The sequence below is a fragment of the Telmatherina bonti genome, assembly GCF_933228915.1.
Source record: "Telmatherina bonti genome assembly, chromosome: 10".
NCBI classification, from domain to species: Eukaryota; Metazoa; Chordata; class Actinopteri; order Atheriniformes; family Telmatherinidae; genus Telmatherina; species Telmatherina bonti.
This window is the reverse complement of record NC_136628.1, coordinates 17,641,705-17,652,331: the sequence shown is the minus strand read 5'-3', so window position 1 is coordinate 17,652,331 and position 10,627 is coordinate 17,641,705.

Here is a 10,627-nt window from a genome sequence, read left to right as displayed (position 1 = left end):
TGATGCAATGTCCATGCAGTTTGGTCTGTTTGAGTAAAGAGCAATGTGGAAAAAAAGGCAAAGCACAGCAAGGTGCAACATTTTTTCACTATCCTAGTGTGAATGCATCAAACCATGCATCAGAATTTTTCCTGGAGGCATGAAGTTTGGACTCTGAAGCAATAGAAAAAAAGGTTCCATGATCTAACAAGTCCGCATTCAACCTGTTCCAGAGTGATGGGTTCATCAAGTTGAAAACAGTTGTGAATGAAGAGCTGCACCCATCATGTCTGGTGCATAACCACTACACAAAAATGCTAAAGCAGACTTATGGCCTGGAGTTTTTTTTACAAATACAGAAAAGAGGTTTATGAGACCCTTTGTAACAAAATAAAACTAGTGTCACTATACAGGGATTGGAATCAAATATAGGCCAAATACCAAGAAGCATGTCCACATGTCCACTTTTAATAGATCGTCGAAAGTATTATCGTTTCATGTGTGTTCCCTTTTGTGCTTAAAAAAAGAGGAAAAAAATCTTAGTAAATTAGCTATTATAATTTATCAAGTACAATTAATAAAAAAAAAATCCAAGAATAGATAATGAAATGAGTGTTACACACACTATAAATTCTCTGGACTGTTAATTGCTTTTCTTGTCCCTGGGAATCTTGCCTTTCCTCCTCTTATTTCACACACCATTTCCTTCTCCATCATAATACAAACTTCACCAAAGCATATAATGGAGCTCTCAGTTGGTTTAGGATTGGAGGAAGACAATAAACTGAGATTCCACAATTCATTTGTCCTGGAGCAACTGCTCGACACATCCATCTCTTTTCCCTAAAAACATGTTCTCAGCCTTTTCTGCACATAAGAATTGAAATTTAACAGAGCGTTATGCTCATTTCAGCAGCAATGGTTCTTCTGTCAGTCAGATAATGTATGTTGTGATAGGAATATTCTTTAAAAAGTGTAAAAGCTGGGAGACATGTCCACATAAAATATGGTGTATAGGCGTACATGTTTTGGGTGTCCCTAAAGGCAGGATATTTAATATTTTAGTGGCAGGATAAAAGTCACATTGATAAATAATTTAAAAGAAAACAAATAGTGTCATTTTTTTTCCAAATATTTAATAAATAAGATTTTATTGTTTCAGAGTAAAAATACCTCTTCTCATGTTGCATTTTTAATGTCTTAATCTTCCCATTTGTGATGCCTGACCCAACCCTAACCCCAGCATAACATTGCTAAAGAAAAGTGATGGCTACAGAAACCATCAAGTCTCTCAAGATGTCCATCCATCCATCCATCCATCTTCTGCCGCTTATCTGGGGTCGGGTCGCGGGGGCAGCAGCCTAAGCAGGGAAGCCCAGACTTCCCTCTCCCCAGCCACATTTGCCAACTCTGCGGGGGGGATCCCGAGGCGTTCCCAGGCCAGCCGAGAGATGTAATCCCTCCAGCGTGTCCTGGGTCTTCCCCGGGATCTTCTCCCAGAAGGACGTGCCTGGAACACCTCACCAGGGAGGCGTCCAGGAGGCATCCTGACCAGATGCCCGAGCCACCTCAACTGGTTCCTCTCGATGCGAAGGAGCAGCGGCTCTACTCTGAGCCCCTCCCGGATGACCGAGCTCCTCACCCTATCTCTAAGGGAGAGCCCGGCCACCCTGCGGAGGAAACTCATTTCAGCCGCCTGTATACGAGATCTCGTTCTTTCGGTCACGACCCACAGCTCATGACCATAGGTGAGGGTAGGAACGTAGATCGACTGATAAATCGAGAGCTTCGCCTTCTGGCTCAGCTCCTTCTTCACCACGACAGACCGGCGCAGAGCCCGCATTACTGCAGACGCCGCACCGATCCGTCTGTCGATCTCACGCTCCATCCTTCCCTCACTCGTGAACAAGACCCTGAGATGTTTAAACTCCTCCACTTGAGGCAGGACCTGACTCCCGACCCGGAGAGGGCAATCCACCCTATTCCGGCTGAGGACCATGGTCTCAGATTTTGAGGTGCTGATTCTCATCCCAGCCGCTTCACACTCGGCCGCGAATCGCTCAAGCGAGAGCTGAAGATCACGACCAGACGAAGCTAACAGGACCACGTCATCCGCAAAAAGCAGGGACCCAATCCTGAGGCCACCAAGTCGGATCCCCTCAACCCCTCGGCTGCGCCTAGAAATTCTGTCCATATAAGTTATGAACAGAATCGGTGATAAAGGGCAGCCTTGGCGGAGTCCAACCCTCACCGGAAACGAATCCGACTTACTACCGGCAATGCGGACCAAGCTCTGACACCTGTCGTACAGGGACCGGACAGCTCGTACAAGGGGGTCCGGTACCCCATACTCCCGGAGTACCCCCCACAGGAGCCCCCGGGGGACACGGTCGAATGCCTTCTCCAGGTCCACAAAGCACATGTAGACTGGTTGGGCAAACTCCCATGCCCCCTCCAGGACCCCAGAGAGGGTATAGAGTTGGTCCACTGTTCCGCGACCAGGACGAAAACCACACTGCTCTTCCTCAATCCGGGATTCGACTATCCGGCGGACCCTCCTCTCCAGGACCCCTGAATAGACCTTACCAGGGAGGCTGAGGAGTGTGATTCCCCTGTAATTGGAACACACCCTCCGGTCCCCCTTCTTAAAAAGGGGGACCACCACCCCAGTCTGCCAATCCAGCGGTACTGCCCCCGATGTCCACGCGACGCTGCAGAGGCGTGTCAGCCAGGACAGCCCCACAGCATCCAGAGCCTTAAGGAACTCCGGGCGGATCTCATCCACCCCCGGGGCCTTGCCGCCAAGGAGCTTTTTGACCACCTCAGCGACTTCAGCCCCAGAGATAGGAGAGTCCACCCCTGAGTCCACCAGCTCTGCTCCCTCATGGGAAGACGTGTTGGTAGGATTGAGGAGGTCTTCGAAGTATTCCCTCCACCGACCCACAACGTCCCGAGTTGAGGTCAGCAGCTCCCCACCTCCACTGTACACAGTATTGATGGAGCACTGCTTCCCCCTCCTGAGCCGCCGGATGGTGGACCAGAATCTCCTCGAAGCCATCCGGAAGTCTTTCTCCATGGCCTCGCCGAACTCCTCCCATGCCCGAGTTTTTGCCTCGGCAACAGCCGAAGCCGCATGCCGCTTAGCCCGTCGGTACCCATCAGCTGCCTCCAGAGTCCCACAGGCCAAGAAGGCCCGATAGGACTCCTTCTTTAGCTTGACGGCATCCCTCACTGCTGGTGTCCACCAACGAGTCCTGGGATTACCGCCACGACAGGCACCAACGACCTTGCAGCCACAGCTCCGGCTGGCCGCCTCAGCAATAGAGGCACGGAACACAGCCCATTCGGACTCAATGTCCCCCGCCTCACTCGGGACATGTTCGAAGCTCTGCTGAAGGTGGGAGTTGAAGCTCGCTCTGACAGGGGACTCAGCCAGACGTTCCCAGCAGACCCTCACAACACGTTTGGGCCTGCCAGCTCTGACTGGCTTCCTCCCCCACCATCTGAGCCAACTCACCACCAGGTGGTGATCAGTTGACAGCTCCGCCCCCCTCTTCACCCGAGTGTCCAAGGCATGTGGCCACAGGTCCGACGATACGACTACAAAGTCAATCATTGAACTGCGGCCCAGGGAATCCTGATGCCAGGTGTACATATGGACACTCTTATGCTGGAACATGGTGTTCGTTATAGACAATCCATGACGAGCACAGAAGTCCAATAACAAAACACCATTTGGGTTCAGAGGGGGGGGACCATGCCTCCCAATCACTCCCCTCCAGGTCTCACTGTCATTGCCCACATGAGCATTGAAGTCCCCCAGCAGAACAATGGAGTCCCCAGAAGGAGCACCCTCCAGCACTCCCTCCAAGGACCCCAGAAAGGGTGGGTACTCTGAACTGCTGTTCGGTGCATAAGCACAGACAACAGTCAGGACCCGTCCCCCCACCCGGAGGCGGAGGGAAACTACCCTTTCATCCACCGGGGTAAACCCCAACGTGCAGGCACCAAGCTGGGGGCCGATGAGAATGCCCACACCTGCTCGGCGCCTCTCACCATGAGCAACTCCAGAGTGGAAGAAAGTCCAGCCCCTCTCGAGGGTACTGGTTCCAGAGCCCAAGCCATGCGTCGAGGTGAGTCCAACTATATCTAGTCGGAACCGCTCAACCTCGCGCACAAGCTCAGGTTCCTTCCCCACCAGAGAGGTGACGTTCCACGTCCCCAGAGCCAGCTTCTGCAGCCGGGGATCGGACCGCCAGGGTCCCCGCCCCTTGCTGCCGCCCAGCTCACATTGCACCCGACCCCTACGGCTCCTCCCGCAGATGGTGAGCCCACGGGAGGTGGGGCCCATGTAACCCTTTCAGGCTGAGCCCGACCGGGCCCCATGGGCGAAGGCCCGGCCACCAGACGCTCGCTCTCGTACCCCGCCTCCAGGCCTGGCTCCAGAGGGGGGTCCCGGTAACCCGCGTCCGGGCAAGGGAACATTCATGCCCAGGTTGGTCGTCATCATAGGGGTCTATGAGCCGTGCTTGGTCTGGTCCCTCCCCTAGACACCTGTTTGCCATGGGTGACCCTACAAGGGGCATAAAGCCCCCGACAACATAGCTGCTAGGATCTTCGGGACGCACAAACCCCTCCACCACGATAAGGTGACGGCTCAGGGAGAGGTCTCTCAAGATGTTTCCCAGAAAAAAAATCTAAATTAAATTCAGTGATCTGTTTAGTTTAAGCTGGATTGACAGCAAAGCAATATCATGTCTTTGGATGGTCTTAAAAACATTTACCAAGCCGGCTTAAGGAATGTAAACATGAAAGGCAGGCAGAAATGTGAAGGGGGCTTCGTGCATACACATCATGATTCAGACAATTTTTTAGTTGTTGATAATGACTTTGGGTTGTAAGTGGCATCTAATTCCCAAAAAATGGATTGCAGTTTGTCAGGCTTCTACCTTAAGTGTAACACAACTGCTGTCGACCCAAATGCAACACAAATAGACTGGAGAGGAAGGAGTGACTGCTGCAGAGACAAGGAGATCAGACCGCAGTAACCCACTTGCCAGGTAAACTTGTTTCCTCTGGACCAATAGGACTGACTGTGTTTAGGCAAAACTGGTAAGAAAGCAGAAATCCAGGAGACAACATGATGGTGAGGTGAAGACATATTGCGATTGTGTGTCCTTCCAGAATATGGTCCAGATCATTCCAACAACAGGATCCATCCAGTTTGGGTGTCCTACCTCAAACCAAAGCTCCTGCTGGTATATCTCTCATGGCCCGGTGCCAAGATTTTTCTCACCAACTGTGTAGCAAGACGCAATTATCTCTTCACAGCTAAAACCTGTTTTTTTTTTTCTTAATACATTCTATTTTATTTTATTGTATACATTTATTTGTGTATATTATATTATATTGGAAACTGGAAAACAAGTTATTTGTTCTCCAGTTTCCAGACACTGTATGTCTTTCAGTGTTCAGCAGTTGAAGAGAAAGTGGGTCAGAAAGATGTCATAACTGAACCTTACACCTGACTGAACGTAATGAGCAGCTGCTTTAACCAGATTAACTAAATGCTGTGCCAACACAAGCATTCAGCTCAAACAAAACCAGTTATTTGTCTAATCTTTCTGTCTGATATTTGTGGTCCTGGTTTGCAACATTTCTTTGATGGTTTAGTAACCACGTAACCATGACCGGAGGTCTGTTGCCTCCGCTTTCTGAAAACTGTGACAAAAACAGACTTTCCAAAACCAAGTTTGGGATGCTGGAAAAGATGTTTGGTGCTTATTGCTAAAACTTGTGGCAAATCATTCACCACTAAACAGGCAGCTTCTCACAGCTAACTTTGTTCCTTTCCCAATGCTCACATTACACACTACAGTACTCTCTGAAGTGTACACCTAGTGTAAGTGCGGATTGTAAGGATTCAGGTGAGCAGGTTACTGTCACGAAAGCAGTGGAGATGTGGCGCGGACCCAACTGCAGAGATGAGGGAAGCCGGCATGCAGAACCCAGACAGCTCTACCCTCCCCCAGAGGAACCCAGGGAACTCAGAACAGACAAACTAACTGAGGTACAAAATGATCCAGCAAACAATGAGTGAACATGAGTGGTATAAATACACAGGAAAAACCGAACGAGAAACAGGTGAAACAAATGAACTAAATGAACCCAGGTGAACCAAATCAATGAACAGGAAATCTAAGAAGCTAACCAAGAAAGGAAAAACTACAAAATAAAACAGGAAGCCCAAAAACAAAGCACAGAAAAACCCAAATCATGACAGTTACAACTGTGGGAAAACAGCAGAATAGGTTTAGGGCTGTTACTCCATTTCTGCAACATTTGTATACACTATTTTGCTGCTGAAAATTATGCTTAAAATGCAACAGAGAACCATTTTAAGAAGAAAGAAGCTGAAACACCAATGGCAGCTTATACATTGGACTCTAGCTGCTGCACCAGAGTTCATTCTAACGGTAAGTTTAATGCTATGGGCTACTGGCTGCTGGGATGTACTTGTAAAAACATTTTTTTAATTTTTTGCCACAGGCACAGGAACTTTATCACCAAATATTGCAATTTTCCAATTTTTTGGGTTCAAAAGTAATGGGTACAGTAATGAATTGTTGGTAATATATTTCTGCAAAGCCTGCATGCATGCAGGCTCAGCCAAAGTGTGGCCTGAGGGTGCTACACACTCAAACACATTAACACAAAGGCACAATCCAGGACCAAAAGGGTGGAAGTGTAAATATTGGGACTGGGCCTGTCTCTGCTCCTGATACAGCTCATGTGTGGTACATCTGTCTCTCTCCTCTCTAGCTTGACCAGGGTTTAAACAAAGCACTTTGAACAGCACTGTGTCTGCACATTGACAACTAACTAATGAAATCAGTTTTTATCCATACAACATTATTATTGTTGGGCCACCAATTGCAGACCACAGCAGTAGATCCTCTACTGCCAGGACACAGCTTGGTACAGAGGGGAGAGAAAGTTTATCAAGCCTGTGCCTTTTTTGGTGGATTTGATTTGAGGAGGCAAGGTGTTTGTTTGAGGGGGCGTTGCCCCCTCATCCCACTGCTTAACTCGGGCCTCGTAATTTACACTGAAATATAAAATGTCAAGTCTTAACTTCTAATTCCGATCGGGATGAGCAGCAGCAAAATGTATTGTTAAAACTCAGGTTATCGTGGCGTATTTAGATCTATTTTACTTGGTTGGGGCAGTTTATGGAAAGCATCTGTCAAGGATTTGGACGGTAAGATTAGCTTAAAAAATTCAAATCATAAGATATGTTTAATTAAGTAGTATTTAGAGATATGACATAATAGCTACTTAATCATGCCCAGAACTAGTATATGTCACAACAGATTGGGGTTTTATTGTGTGTGTGTGTGTGTGTGTGTGTGTGTGTGTGTGTGTGTGTGTGTGTGTGTGTGTGTGTGTGTGTGTGTGTGTGTGTGTGTGTGTTGTCTTTATTTCTCCCTATGTCTTCTTTGTTGATGTGGTCTGGTTGTTCTGTGTTGAGCCAATGATGTTTTTGTCCCGACACCACAGTGTCTCAGCAATAGCATACTAATTTATGTCCAATTACAAGTACAGCACAATGTTCAACCTTATCTGTTTAACCTGTTCTATCTCGGTCTGCAGCCAGCCTCTCTGCAAGAGGGCATGCTGCCATAATACCAAATGAGAGTTGTGCTTGTGTGTTCGTCTTGACTAAGTGTGTATCATTATGAGTGAAGGAGGGTAATATTAAAGCCCTCACACTTTCTCTTTTCTGTCAAGTTTTAGGGCTGCAAATAAAAACTGGTCATGTTCACTTTGGCTAAAATGCAAATGTACACTTATCCATGATTGTCTTCAGCTTCCTGTAACTTCTTATTAATACTTCCTGGAGAAGTGGTAAGCTGTTTTAGTCTCAACAACTATCCACTGCGTTCATTTAATAATTTATCCAAGTTTGATGAGCTAATCATTTTAAATTGTTTTCTAAACACTCCAAATAATAGAAACTGTGTAGACATGACCTCTGAATAGATAATTTATTAGGGAAATAGTCCTATTTTCTTTTCTTTTTACTAATTAAAAATGCTTTGTATGCTGTGTGGATTTTTAGAAGGATCTGATTTGTGGGTTCATTTTTGGTGCAACTGACAACATTTTTTATTACTTCAGATAAGTTGGTTCTGCAGAGCCAATGTTGGACACGCTGGATCATTAATTTATCTGCCTCATTCCAATGTCATACTTTCATTTTATCTAACAAAATGTGTGAGCTATAGATTTCTCTTTTTAATTGCCCTTAGTCGTTTAAAAAAATGATAAGAAAAAGGAATATTAGACATGCAGGAACAGGAAGGATGATGTAGTGATTTAGTTCTTAGCATCAACAGAATCAGTTTGGCATAATTTTTTTTTTACTGTTCTCGCTTGTTCATATCCTCCAGACTCATTATGTCTTCACCTTCTCACAGGTGCTATTTGGCAAATCAATGAAATTCATTTATCATCATGATTAGAAAGTTACACGAAGTGGGTACACCTTCAAGGGCATTGAGTCAGCATGTTGATAAGAGGAACTTTTGTCTTATGATGCAGAACAAAATATTGAGAAAGAATTATTGCTTAAGTATAAATTTCACATCATTTGGATTCAAAGAACTTCTTCTGCAAACACATATGAAACTAGAAGCACTAAGAGGGTGCAGATCTTCACAAAACCATCCATCCATCCATCTTCTGCCGCTTATCCGGGGTCGGGTCGCGGGGGCAGCAGCCTAAGCAGGGAAGCCCAGACTTCCCTCTCCCTAGCCAAATTTGCCAACTCTGCGGGGGGGATCCCGAGGCGTTCCCAGGCCAGCCGAGAGATGTAATCCCTCCAGCGTGTCCTGGGTCTTCCCCGGGGTCTCCTCCCAGAAGGACGTGCCTGGAACACCTCACCAGGGAGGCGTCCAGGAGGCATCCTGACCAGATGCCCGAGCCACCTCAACTGGTTCCTCTCGATGCGAAGGAGCAGCGGCTCTACTCTGAGCCCCTCCCGGATGACCGAGCTCCTCACCCTATCTCTAAGGGTGAGCCCGGCCACCCTGCGGAGGAAACCCATTTCAGCCTCCTGTATATGAGATCTCGTTCTTTCGGTCACGACCCACAGCTCATAACCATAGGTGAGGGTAGGAACGTAGATCGACTGGTAAATCGAGAGCTTCGCCTTCTGGCTCAGCTCCTTCTTCACCACGACAGACCGGCGCAGAGTCCACATTACTGCAGACGCCGCACCGATCCGTCTGTCGATCTCGCGCTCCATCCTTCCCTCACTCGTGAACAAGACCCCGAGATGTTTAAACTCCTCCACTTGAGGCAGGACCTCACTCCCGACCCGGAGAGGGCAATCCACCCTATTCCGGCTGAGGACCATGGTCTCAGATTTGGAGGTGCTGATTCCCATCCCAGCCGCTTCACACTCAGCCGCGAATCGCTCAAGTGAGAGCTGGAGATCACGACCAGATGAAGCCAACAGGACCACGTCATCTGCAAAAAGCAGGGACCCAATCATGAGGCCACCAAGTCGGATCCCTTCAACACCTCGGCTGCGCCTAAAAATTGTGTCCATATAAGTTATGAACAGAATCGGTGATAAAGGGCAGCCTTGGCGGAGTCCAACCCTCACCGGAAACAAATCCGACTTACTACCGGCAATGCGGACCAAGCTCTGACACCTGTCGTACAGGGACCGGACAGCTCGTACAAGGGGGTCCGGTACCCCATACTCCCGGAGTACCCCCCACAGGAGTCGAACGCCTTCTCCAGGTCCACAAAGCACATGTAGACTGGTTGGGCAAACTCCCATGCCCCCTCCAGGACCCCAAAGAGGGTATAGAGCTGGTCCACTGTTCCGCGACCAGGACGAAAACCACACTGCTCCTCCTCAATCCGGAATTCGACTATCCGGCGGACCCTCCTCTCCATGACCCCTGAATAGACTTTACCAGGGAGGCTGAGGAGTGTGATTCCCCTGTAATTGGAACACACCCTCCAGTCCCCCTTCTTAAAAAGGGGGACCACCACCCCAGTCTGCCAATCCTCTTTAAAAAAAAAAAATCACATACCTATAATGAACAATAATCAATCATAAGGACTAGAAATGTGTGTGTACAAATTGAAGGTTAATGCACACATAAACTTTCCACACAAAGCAATACAATCCATGTAAACAAGTGGGCTTTCAAAAGAGATTTCAAATCAGGTAACAAAGAGATGTGCCTAACATTTAGCAGCAACTTGTTCCAGAGTTTTTGGGGCCACCTCTACAGATGCCCGATCCCCTTTAAGCTTGAGCTTTGTCTATGGAGCAACCAAGATGAGGAAGTAACAAGAAAGAGTTAACGAGATGGGTCAGAGCTCCCATGTAGGACTTTCATTAGAGGTTCATTTGGGGAGAAATGTATACAGATGGCATTTGTACAACACGTCTCGTGTTAAAAGTGTTGTTTCTCAGTGTCATGTTCTGTGTTCTGTGTTTTTCGTCTTGGTTTCTTGTTTTGTTTCTGAGATCTAGATTCCTGTTTTAGTTTGAAGTTTTCCAAGTTCCTTTATGTCTAGTTTCCTGTTTTGCATTCCTGTTCATTAACTCACCTGGTTTCAT